This window comes from Sceloporus occidentalis, unplaced genomic scaffold (genome assembly GCF_023333645.1).
Source record: "Sceloporus occidentalis isolate IW3139 unplaced genomic scaffold, rSceOcc1.0.p SCAF_57, whole genome shotgun sequence".
In the NCBI taxonomy this organism is placed as follows: Eukaryota; Metazoa; Chordata; class Lepidosauria; order Squamata; family Phrynosomatidae; genus Sceloporus; species Sceloporus occidentalis.
In genome coordinates, this window is record NW_028317037.1 from 671,780 (window position 1) to 683,718 (window position 11,939).

The following is an 11,939-nucleotide window of genomic DNA, read 5'->3' on the forward strand; positions in this document are numbered from 1 at the left end:
TGTCTGGTCTGCCTCCTTCCTTCTTCCCTTAAAGTCTCTTAATAAGGAAACTTGGGAGACTTTTAAAACCTCCCAAAGCAGCCACTTTTGGCCTTTTTTGGGGGATAAGCCTCCTCTTAGAAGCCAAAGCCCAGTGTTTGTGAAGAAGAAGAATAAGGCTTGTATTACAAGTATCCTCCCCATTTCTGATCCCTTTTAAAACCCATGTTCCTCAGAAGGAGCAGAGCTGTGTAATAAGAAAACCCTCTCAGAAAACAGACACAAAAGACACACAAAGAGACACACTTCCTTCCTTTTGGCCCAAGGAGCCTGGCCTCCTTCTGACTCTGGAGCCTCAGGAGAGAAAGAGAAGCCTTTGTTCAACTGAGGCCTCAGAGAAGGTTCCAGAACATTATTCCCAACAGTCACAAGCAGCACAAAATGGCTGCCACAACACAAAATTGCTACTGGAACACAAAATGGCTGCTTGAAAACAAAATGGCTGCCGGAACACAAACTGGATGCCTCTGCCTTATGATTATTAAGGTCTGGCGGCAGCTCCATCCTCTCCCCCGCAGGCCTGATAATATCATCATCATCACCACAAGCACCATTGCTACAGCATGAGAGCCACCATTAAAAGCATTGAAATCCCTTTGGGGAGTCCCACTCTCCCACCTTCAGAGAGAGTGGGCCATGCCTAGAAGGACTGCTGGGCCTCCTTCCTCCCCTCCTTAATGGCAGTGGCCAAAGGAAAGCAGCAGAAGTAGTAGAACCAAGCCAGGCCCAGCCAGACTTCAGTGCAGCAGTGAAGCCTAGTGGTTCCAGGCCTTGTCTCTCTGCTCTCACTCCACTCCTTCCTCTCTGTCTGTTCTCCCTCTAAAACTCTGCTCCTTTCTCCTCACTCTCTCTCTTCCACGCGCAGAGCTATATAGAGAAGCAGAAGCTCCGCCTCTTTTTGAGGCTGGCCAATGGGGGCAGAGCAGCTGGAAGACCCCGCCCCCTGCCCCAGACTCATATTTTGTGTTCCGGCGTCCATTCTGTGTTCTGGCAGCCATTTTGTTTTCTGGTAGCCATTTTGTGTGCTGCTTGTGACTGTGGGGAATAATGTTCCAGAACCTTTTCTGAGGCCTCAGTTGAACAGACCATTGGCTTCTCTTTCTCTCCCTGAGGCTTTAGAGTGAGAAGGAGGCCCAGCTCCTTGGGCCAAAAGGAAGGAAGTGTGTTTCTTTGTGTGACTTTTGTGTGTCTTTTCAGATTTCAATCCTATATATACATATTATCAGACATAACTCCAGAGAGTGTTAGCCTTTTGGATGCCAGAAGGTTCCTCTCATTCTTCAGAGCAAGAAGCAACACCTCAGCTGCCTTCTAGAAGATAAAGCAAAAAGGCTTCCAAAAGGACTGAAGCCTTGGACTAGTCACACTCTCTCAGCCTCAGAGGATGGCCATGGGAAACCCACTCTGAAGAAACCTGCCAAGAAAACCCCTTCAGACATTCCCATCAGGTCACCATAAGACCTGGAAACAACTGGAAGGCACACACACACCAGTCACAATAATGGGAAATAGGTGCAAGTCTTGCCCTGTGCAAGTCACACTCTCTCAGCCTCAGAGCACAGTAGTGACAGGAATCGCTCAGCCAAGGGTGCCCCCAGTCTTTCACACTGCAGCAGCCATGGAGCACTTGATGGTGGAAAGGTCAACAGTGCCCCAGCCACCAGCCACTGCCTTCTTGATGGAGGCAACTGTTGGGCAGAGGCTCAAGCCCATGGCGGCCCCCTTGATCCCAGCCATTAAGCCCTGAAGCTGACAGGAAGGTTAGGATTCATTTCTTCCCTGGAGAAGTCACACTCTCTCAGCCTCAGAAGAGGGCAGGGACAGACCTCCTCCCCAGCCTAAATCTTGGAATTTAAGAATTGATCCAAGGACAGGATGGGCAAGTGACATCTGCCCCTTTTCTGGAGGGACTATTTTGGATCTAGGATCCATTTTAAGGCCAACAGGCTAAACGTAAACACTGATCTCAGTCAGAGTCCTTGGTGAGGAGATAGGTTTGATCCTGCTATAAATCTGTGGATATAAGGATTCAATAGTACCAGCGGATCCACATATGCACACGTTCAGAACAAGACTGCATCTGTCTATTCACAAGCAAGACTCACTGAGGTCAGGACAAGCATGTTGTTGTTGTTGTTGCTGTTATTGCAGTGTGCCTTGGCAGGAATTCTTCAGAGTGGTTTTGCCATCATATCCATCCACTGACGGCTGAGAGAGTGTGGCTTATTGCCCCAGTTCATCCAGTGGGTTTATACAGCCAAGCCTGTACTCGAACCCTGGGCTCCAGAGTCACCCAGGACATGATTTGGTTTCCTGGAAATACAGTGTTCAGAGGAAGCCTTTTGGTGCTGGACTAAGACTCTGGAGACCAGAGTTCAGATCTCGTTTGCTTAGCTTCAGAGGGTGGCAAAGGCAAAAAACCAAGGAGTCTTTAAAACGTGATTTCCAGAACTATATCTCTCAATCCTCCCTCCTTCTAAGGATCTCTTTTCACTGCCCTCCCTGCCAGGATCTCCCCCCAACTCTAGGATTCTGTGTATTCCTGCATGGCAGAAGGGGGATGGACTGGATGGCCCTTGGAGGTCTGGGATTCTGTGTATTCCTGCATGGAAGAAGGAGGCTGGACTGGATGGCCCTTGGAGGTCTGGGATTCTGTGTATTCCTGAATGGCAGAAGGAGGCTGGACTGGATGGCCCTTGGGGGTCTGGGATTCTGTGTATTCCTGCATGGCAGAAGGGGGCTGGACTGCATGGCTCTTCGTGGTCTAGGATTTTGGGTATTCCTGCATAGCACAAGGGGATGGACTGGATGGCCCTTGGGGGTCTAGGATTCTGTGTATTCCTGCATGGCAGAAGGAGGCTGGACTGGATGGCCCTTGGGGGTCTAGGAGTCTGTGTATTCCTGCATGGCAGAAGGAGGCTGGACTGGATGGCCCTTGGGGGTCTAGGAGTCTGTGTATTCCTGCATGGCAGAAGGGGGCTGGACTGGATGGCCCTTGGGGGATCATTTCCAATTCTAGGGCTCTCAGATTTTCTTCTCTTCCCATTTTATAGAGGACAAATGACTTTGCTTCAAACTCAGTTGGCACTAATTAAAGCAGTGTGTCCTAACCCCATTTGGGACTTTCGGCCCTTGCCTTCCCCACTTCAGCCTCTCTAGACCAAAAGAATTCTGCAGAACTTAAAAGCCTCCATCTTATTCTAGGCTCAGAAGTGGTTAAGAAGGGAGGTCCTTTGCAGTCCAGGCCTCTGGCCACCCTCTTTGGGGTCCCTTCTGACTTTGCGTCCCTTTCATCTTGCATTAGGGATTCCCTAAAGGCCTCCACCTGCCAAGTGCCAAGTGCTGAGGCAGAGGCAGCCATTTTGTGTTACGGCGGCCATTTTCTGCTGTTTGTGACTGTGGGGAATAATATTCCAGAACCTCTGAAGCCTCAGTTGAATAGAGCCTCCTCTTTCTCTCCTGAGGCTCCAGAGAGAGAAGGAGGCCAGGCCCCTTGGGCCAAAAGGGAGTCAGTGTGTTTCTTGGTGTGTCTTTTGTGTCTCTTTCCAGAGAGGGGTTTCTTATACAGAAATGGGGAGGATGGTTTTAATAGAAGCCTTGTTATTCTTCACAAATATTGGGCTTTGGCTTCTATGAGGAGGCCAAAAAGAGCTCCTTTGGGAGATTTTAAAAATCTCCTCCCTTTTCTTATTAAGAGATTTGCAGGCAAGAAGGAAGGAGGCAGACCAGACCATCTCATATTACCAAGAATGAAACAAACAAACAAAACAAGAAGAACAAAAATAAGGATTAGACAGAAAAACAAACTGCTTATCTTTTAAAAAGTAGAACCATTTTTAAGGGTAAAAATCAGCCTTTGGTGCTTCTACACTGTTACAACTGACTCAGGCCGTATCTGCACTAAAGAAATAATTCAGATCGAAACCGCTTTAACTCTCCTGGCTCCATCCTGTGGAATCTTGGGATTTATAGTTTGTTGCGGTATCAGAGATCCAGAGCCACCCAAGGCAAGGCTCTCCAGGGCTCTCTTGGCTCTCCTTTGCTTGCGAATTCAGTGGGCCCCTGGAGCGTATACCAAAATCCGCGTATGCTCAAGTCCATGCGTGCAGACATTTGGGACAAAAGTCCCTCTCCTCCCCTCCCCTCCCCAACTTTTTCCCTCCCCGCCGCCATGGTCGGGGGAAAGGTCGCGTGGGGGCCTCCAGCCCACCATCTGGTCCTTCCGCAGAGGTGGCAGTGATTGTGGCGGTGGCAGCGAAGAGGAGGCGGAGGAGCAGCGCCAGAGGCCTCCTCTCCATCTCGGCCTGCATGCCCCCGATGCTGCCACCGCAGAAGGCCCGGGTGGTGACTTGGAGGCCTCTTGGCCTCCAATAGCTCCACATGGCCCTTGCACAGAGACAGAGGTGGCGGCAAAGAGGAGGCCTCTGGCATTCTCCTTGGCCTCCTCTCCACTGCCACCATCACCAACACAGGAGGTGCCGGCGGCGACGGCGGAGAGGAGTCTGAGGCTTGGCCTCCTTGCAGCCGCAGCTCCACTGCCGCCCCCAATGCGAAAGGGCCAGATGCAGCCTGGAGGCCTCTTGTCCAGCTTGTTTCATGTTTTTGTTTTATATACAGTACTGTTTAATTTGGTTAAATGCTATTAAGGGACATATCTATGAGATTCTATGATATGGGGTGCACTATAAACCTTTTAATAAATGAACAGGGATTGCAATCCTATATATATATATATATATATATATATATATATATATATATATTATCAGACATAACTCCAGAGAATGTTAGTCTTTTGGATGCCACAAGGTTCCTCTCATTCTTCAATGCAAGAAGCAACACTTCAGCTACCTTCTAGAAGATAAAGCAAAAAGGCTTCCAAAAGAACTGAAGCCTTGGGCAAGTCACACTCTCTCAGCCTCAGAGGATGGCCATGGGAAACCCACTCTGAAGGGACCTGCCAAGAAAACCCTTTCAGAGACTCCCATAAGGTCACCATAAGACCTGGAAACAACTGGAAGGCAGACCCCAAGAACAATATTGGTAAATAGGTGCAAGCCTTGCCTTGGGCAAGTGCAATGACTGGGCTCCAGTCAATGGAAGTCTTTTTCAGGCAGTAAAGGGAGGTTTATGCAAATGCAGAGTGACATCACTGCTACAGAAGGCTCTCTTGACCAATCAGAGAGCAAGATAAAGGTTCTTCTGGAAGCTTCCGTGAGAAGGAGATATAAGGCCTGAGAGACCAAGAGACAGTTGGGGGAATTGTGTCGGTTGGAGATCGAGAGAGAGAGAGTTGATCTTGGAAGTTAGTCTCAGAATTGGATGTTTAGGTTTATTTATTATTATAATAGCTTGTAGGAATTGAATATTATATACTTACAAATATTGTACCTGCAAGACTCTTAATATCTTGTATGACTTATATTTTAGTTATGTTTTGTTATTTATAGTAAATATCTCCTTGGAGTATCTACTACTCAACACTCCTTTTACACATGATTTGGCTCGGTTGATGCTTGGGAAGATGAGTAAAAAAGTAGAAATAAGTCTCCTTAACTGGTCCCAGTGTAGGTTAAGGGAAATCCTTTTATATTTCACTGGGAGGTGGAGAGAGAGAGAGAGTGTGTGTGTGTTTTGGAAAGGATTAAAGTGGAGAGATAAAGGTTAGAGTAAGAGCTGAGGCAAGAGAAAAGTGACCCCTCTTTAGAATATTTTTGTTAGTATAAATAAAGGATGAAAGATGAATATGTAAAATAGAAATGCATAAGTAGGTATGTGTGTGTGTGTATATATATATATGTATGTGTGTGTTTGTATATGAAGATTGCTATATGTGTGTTTGTATATATGTTTTAATAATAAAATATTTTTAAAAATTAAAAAAATAAATCACTGGGAGGTGGCAGCGTGATTTAAGGAATTTAACAATTTGTAAGCCACTTTGATAGCCTTTTGGCTGAAGAAAGAGCGGTATAAAAGTATTATTATTATTATTATTATTATTATTATTATTATTACAGGGCTGCAGTTTGGCTGCTTGGACCACCGGAGATCATCACAGTGAGTCAGTTGGAAAAGCCCATCTCAGTCCAGAAAATAAAGGTACTTGAGGAGTTTGCACTCTACATCTTTCTGTAATAATAGCTACAAAACTGAAAATAGCATTTGGGACATTTAGTCTTTTAAAAACAAATATGGCAGATTTAAATGCTGCTTTGAAACCTCTTTCCATCTGCCAGCTTTGTGCTGGTTTTGGGGGGAAATGAGAAAGTGTTGGGAGGGAGGGACTGCCAACAGAATTAGGAGATGCATTGCAGGCTATGGACAGTTTGCGGCCAAGAAAGGTCCAAAACACACGGCAGCAATAGTCCAGTTTGAGTGTGCTTTAACTGCCCTGGGCCAGTGCTAGGGAATCCTGGGAAATGGAGTTTATTGTGGCACCAGAGGTCTCTGAAAGAGAAGGCTCAATGTTTCACAAAACTACATTTCCCAGAATTCCCTAGCACTGAGCCAGGGCAGCTAAAATGGTCCCAGTCCTGCAGCTGGACTGGCCTCCCTGAGCGGTCAAGACCTGAGCTGGGTTGTGGATGATGGGCTCTCTTGATATTAATATCAATATCTTTCACTATTGATTGTAATTAAGGAGGGGATCAGGTTCCTCCTTTCAATAGCATCAGGAAAATATTTAGCTGTTGTTAACGTTCAGAAATCCTGTTTGGGGACTTTTTGTGTTCTCACAGCCATTGGGTGCGATCAGGAAAACCTTTCTGTGTTGTTTAGGTTCAGAAATCCTGTTTGGGGTCCCTTCCGACTTTGTGGCCCTTTCATCCTCCATTTTGGGTTCCCTGAAGGCCTCAAACTGCCATCTGCCACGCACTGACGCAGAAGCAACCGTTTTGGATTCTGGCAGCCATTTTGTGCTGCTTGTGACTATGGGGTATAATGTTCCGGAACCTTCTCTGAGGCCTCCTCAGTTGAACCAAGAGGCTCCTCTTTCCCTCCCTGAGGCTCCAGAGTGAGAAGGAGGCGAGGCTCCTTGGGCCAAAAGGAAGGCAGTGCGTCTCTTTCTGCCTCTGGCCCTCCATTTTGGGGAGAAGGAAGGAAAGAAGGAAGGAAGGATGGAAGGAAGGAAGGAAGGAAGGAAGGAAGGAAGGAAGGAAGGAAGGAAGGGGTCTGAGGAGGGGGAGGCAGGGGACCCAGGGCCAGTGCGGAGGCTGGGCTTTGGGGGCTGGGAGAAAGAGGTAGAGCAAGAGACCCTCGCTTTGGACCCTAGCTGGGGAGGGTCCACCGGTCCTTGCCCCCCCCTTTGGGAAAGGAGACCCCCTCAGCCCCCTGGACTCACTCCTGCCACTCATTCCTAGAATGGCTGGGACTCAGAGGAGTTTCCTAGGCATTGTCACCTTCTGCCCTCCATGGCCATTGGCACTGACCTTTTCCCCATTGCCTTCCCTCCCTCAGCCCTTGGACCTCCTCCTCCTTCGCATTCAGAGCAACCCTTCTCTACGGCTGAGGAGACGGCCTCTGACCCAGGGAAGCTCCGGCCTTAAAGGACTGCAGAAGAGCCCTTTCTGGGGCTGTCTTTGTACTGAAGGTAGGTCTTTATTCCTGGAGCTGGAAGAGGTCCTTTGTTTAAATGCTTCAGTCCAGGATTGTGTGGAAGGGCTGCAGCTGAGACAGTGAGCCCATGCTTTGCAGGCATAAAGTCCCAAATTCAGCTTCTGGCAGCATTGTCTTCCCAGAATGTGGAAGTGAGATTCCAGACCCCAAAGACACAGTGCGTCAGTGAGTCCTTTTTATGGGGACTGTGTGTATGTGTTGTTTACTAGAACTTTGTGAGGTATTTTTTCCTCTGGGTTTATAAAATGAATTTACATAGGTCTTCACTTCCCAAAAATGAGCATAATCCAGGATGCAATCTTCACTCATAAACCTATACATTTATAGATTTTTGTTGTATAAGTGCAACATATTCAGCAGTGTGCATCTTTTTAAAAAATATACAAGGAAAAGTGAAGAAATTGTGATTTTGACAATAGATCCTTTCAGAAACACTGCACACAAATGTACATGCCTCAATTTCTGTGTGGCTTTAGCAAACAGAGGGAGGAGGTACATACCTCATGCTCCTGCTATGACTGACACACACAAACACACAAATCTTGTAATTGCACATTTGTAAACTGCTTTGATCTTTTTGGAAAGGTGGTATACACATTATTATTATTATTATTATTATTATTAACACAGCAGTTAAACTCAGAGATTTTTCTCATTTGCAAAAATGAAATGATTATTTTCACCAGTGTCTAAATGGGGAAGGGGGCATGATAAGGGGAGGCCATCGATCAGATCATTGAAAAAATACAGGTCTTATCCAGGCCAGGGGCCAGTGTTTCTCCACCGGGAATATAAATAATAGAATCAAAGAATCATAGAGTTGAGAGAGACCTCAAGGGCCATCGAGTCCAACCCCATTTTGCCATGCAGGAACTCTCAATCAAAGCATCCCTGACAGATGGCCCCCCAGCCTCTGCTTAAAGACCTCAAAGGAAGGAGACTCCACTGCACTTCAAGGAAGAAGTGTGTTCCACTCTCGAACAGCCCTTACTATCAGGAAGTTCCTCCTAATGTTGAGCTGGAATTTCTTTCCTGTAGCTTGCATCCATTGTTCTGGGTCCTGTTCTCTGGAGCAGCAGAAAACAAGCTTGCTCCCTCCTCAATATGACATCCCTTCAAAAATTTAAACAGAGCTATCATATCACCTGTTAACTTTATCTTCTCCAGGCTAAACATCCCCAGCTCCCTAAGTCATTCCTCATAGGTCATGGTTTCCAAATCTTGCACCACTTTAGTTGCCCTCCTTTAGACACACTCCAGTTTCTCAACATCCTTTTTGAATTGTGGTGCCCAGAACCGGACAAAATGTTCCAGGTGGGACCTGACCAGAGCCGAATAGAGTGGCACTATTACTTCCCTTGATCTAGACATTATGCTTCTATTGATGCAGCCCAAAATCTCTTCTTTGCAAGAATGACATGGGGAACCTTACTGAAATCAAGATATACTATATCCATAGCATTCCCTTCATCTACCAAGGCCTTACTGAAATCAAGATATACTATATTCATAGCATTATCTTCATCTACCAGGATCATCTACCGAGATTAGATTTGTCAGGCATGACTTCTTTCTCTGAAACTGATATTGACTTTTTGTGATTATGGCATTGCTTTCTAGATGTTCACAGACTCTCTGTTTAATGATCTGCTCTTTAATCTTTCCATAAAGAAGGTGGTCCTCCTCCTCTTCCTCTTCCTCTGCATGAAAGAGAAATCAAATTCTCATCAGTGATGATGACGCAGAATGGAAAAATTAACATTCTTGCCTTTAAAGTCTTTTTTAAAAATAATTTTTATTGAAACTAAGGTACATACAATGAATTTTATACAATGCATATGTATGTATATATATTTTCTACATTCTATTGCAACTTATCGGAATTTAAAGTCTGAGGAGGCCTGAATCCTGTTGGTTAAACCTAGCGTAGACCGACTCAACCCGTAATTGACTGGTGAGTCAATCTATAGGTAAATCCAAGAGACTGAGTGATTCTACTCTGATCAGGACTAAGTATAGGATTGGATACAGGCTAAGATTTAGTCCTACTTGTGGCTAGAACAGGACATTCCCAAGCCAAGATGGCCAGGCAATAGTGTGGAAAATAGGCACTTTCCACATGGGCAGAGTCACTCTCAGAATTGTGACTTCTCTGCATGCAGAAGGGTGCCATGGGAATTGGTTGTTCCCTTCACATCAGCTCAATCCTCTGGTGCCCCCCCCCCCCCCGATCCTGGGAGGAGGGCTGGATCCTATGGAAGGGGGGCAACTAGAGAGCTCCTTTCCTGCCCTGCTTGACCGGGGAACTCCCTGGGGGATGGAGGGCAACTGCTTTGGCCAATGGGAGAATGGGAGGCCACTAGGCCAGAAAGCCTGACCCAGCAGAACCCTCTATGCTCCTGTGTTGCTCCCTGTGGAATCAGGCTAGGAAGCAAATGCCCACCTCTGCATTGGCCCAACGGAGGTATATGTCATCTGCATGTGTCACCAGCAGGATGCTGTTCTCTGTGTCTTTGAGTGCTGCAGGGTTTCTTGCCAAACCAATCCTAACTCTGGGCCCTTTTCTCAGGACCTTCATCTCGGCCTCCTTGTACACGGCTTTGGGGCCTCTCTTTCTGGAAGTGACCCAAGTGCAGGACCACCAGGACCCCTGCCCACCTGATGGCCAACACAGAGGCCAATCAAAGGGAGTTGGGCTCCAAGAGAAGGAGGCTGCCGAGGTACAACAACTCTTTGGTGAGTCACTATTCTATTAGCTTCATCTGGGTCACTGCTGGGCCAATTTATGAAAGGAAGCAAATAAAGTACTGTCTGAGTTTGGCAGAGACAGTCCTGGTTAATCATCTGTCATCCCAATATTTCGAGGGCTTTTAAAATGTCCTGGTTTCTCTCTTCTTCTCCCACTTTCCCAATTCTTCAGCTCATTTCAATTTCTGCATAATGATTGCCAAGGAGTTTGCAGCCCATCAACTCAAAAGTGGGGGTTGGAGAAGAAAGAAGGGGGCAGGGACTTGCCCTTGCTAGGAGTCTGAGGCAAAAACAAAGTGTTGTGCCCTTTCCCACTTGTGTGATCTTCTTCATAAACAACTTTGTCCATCTTCACCACTTTCTGCTGTTGCTTTTTAAAAATGACATTCGCCTCTGAAATTTGGCAACAAATGGCTAAATGCACTATAATCTTTGGAGGCTAAATGTACGATACATTTTGGTATAGTCAGTATCCTAATCCATCTTCAATATCCCAGCCATGGCTTAAATTATATTTTGTATTATATTGTATATTGTATTGGAAGAATTTGAGACAAACTGGATCTCAAAGGCAGTAGCTTTTTTCTTGCTAACAGCAATTAAAGTTTATTTCCTGGACTAAATTCTGAGGTGATCAAATAATTTTTGGGATACATCATGTGCTTCTCCCTCTCCTTTTATTAGTCATTCTCTGGATGAGGGCTATTTTCTATTGCAGGTGACCTTTGCGGATGTGGCGGTATATTTCACTGAGGATGAATGGAAACTGCTGACGAAGAAGCAGAGACTTATGTACAAGGATGTGATGATGGAGAATTACGAGAATGTGGCCTCTGTGGGTAAGGAAGCTGAATTCATTGCCCTTACTATGAAGACTGAGGGCCCTTTCATTCTACATTATCATGGCACTATGATTCCACTTTAGAATTATAGAATCAAAGACCTTAAACAGATAACAAGGACCATCTAATTCAACCCCTTGCCATGCAGGAAACACATTGTAAGCATCACCAGCAGATGGCCACCTAGCCTTTGTTTAAAGACCTTCAAAGACCTTCAAAGAAGGAGCACTTTAGAAATTAATAATAATAATAATAATAACAACAACAACAATAATGAGATGCCACCATGCTCTGAGGGAGTATATTCCACTGTTGAATAGCTCTTACTGTCAGGAAGTTCTTCCTAATGTTTTGGTGGAACCTCTTTTCCTTTGCCTTGCTTCCATTGTTCTATGTCCTTTGCTCTAGAGCAGCAGAAAGCAAGCTTGCTCCATCCTCAGTATCTCTTCAAATATTTGAACAGGGCTATCCACTCTTAACATTCTCTTCTCCAGGCTAAACATTCCCAGATCCCTAAACCACTCCTCATAGGGCTTGATGGTTTCCAAACCCTTCACCATTTTTATTGCCCTCCTTTGGATAAACTCCAGCTTCTCAACATCCTTTTTGAATTGTGGTGACCAGAAATGGACACAGTATTCCAAGTGAGGGCCTGACCAAAGTAGAACAGAATTGCACTATTACTTCCCTTAA

The 11,939-nt window shown here is 45.9% G+C and overlaps 1 long non-coding RNA gene across 1 annotated transcript; it reads left to right on the forward strand.

Annotated features, from left to right (window-relative positions):
• Positions 1-7,313: 7,313 nt before the first annotated feature.
• On the forward strand, positions 7,314-10,311 carry LOC149287656 (uncharacterized). Its single transcript, XR_016277444.1, has 3 exons — positions 7,314-7,630; positions 9,547-9,610; positions 10,226-10,311. It is a non-coding gene; the product is annotated as an uncharacterized LOC149287656 (long non-coding RNA).
• The last annotated feature ends 1,628 nt before the right edge of the window (positions 10,312-11,939 follow it).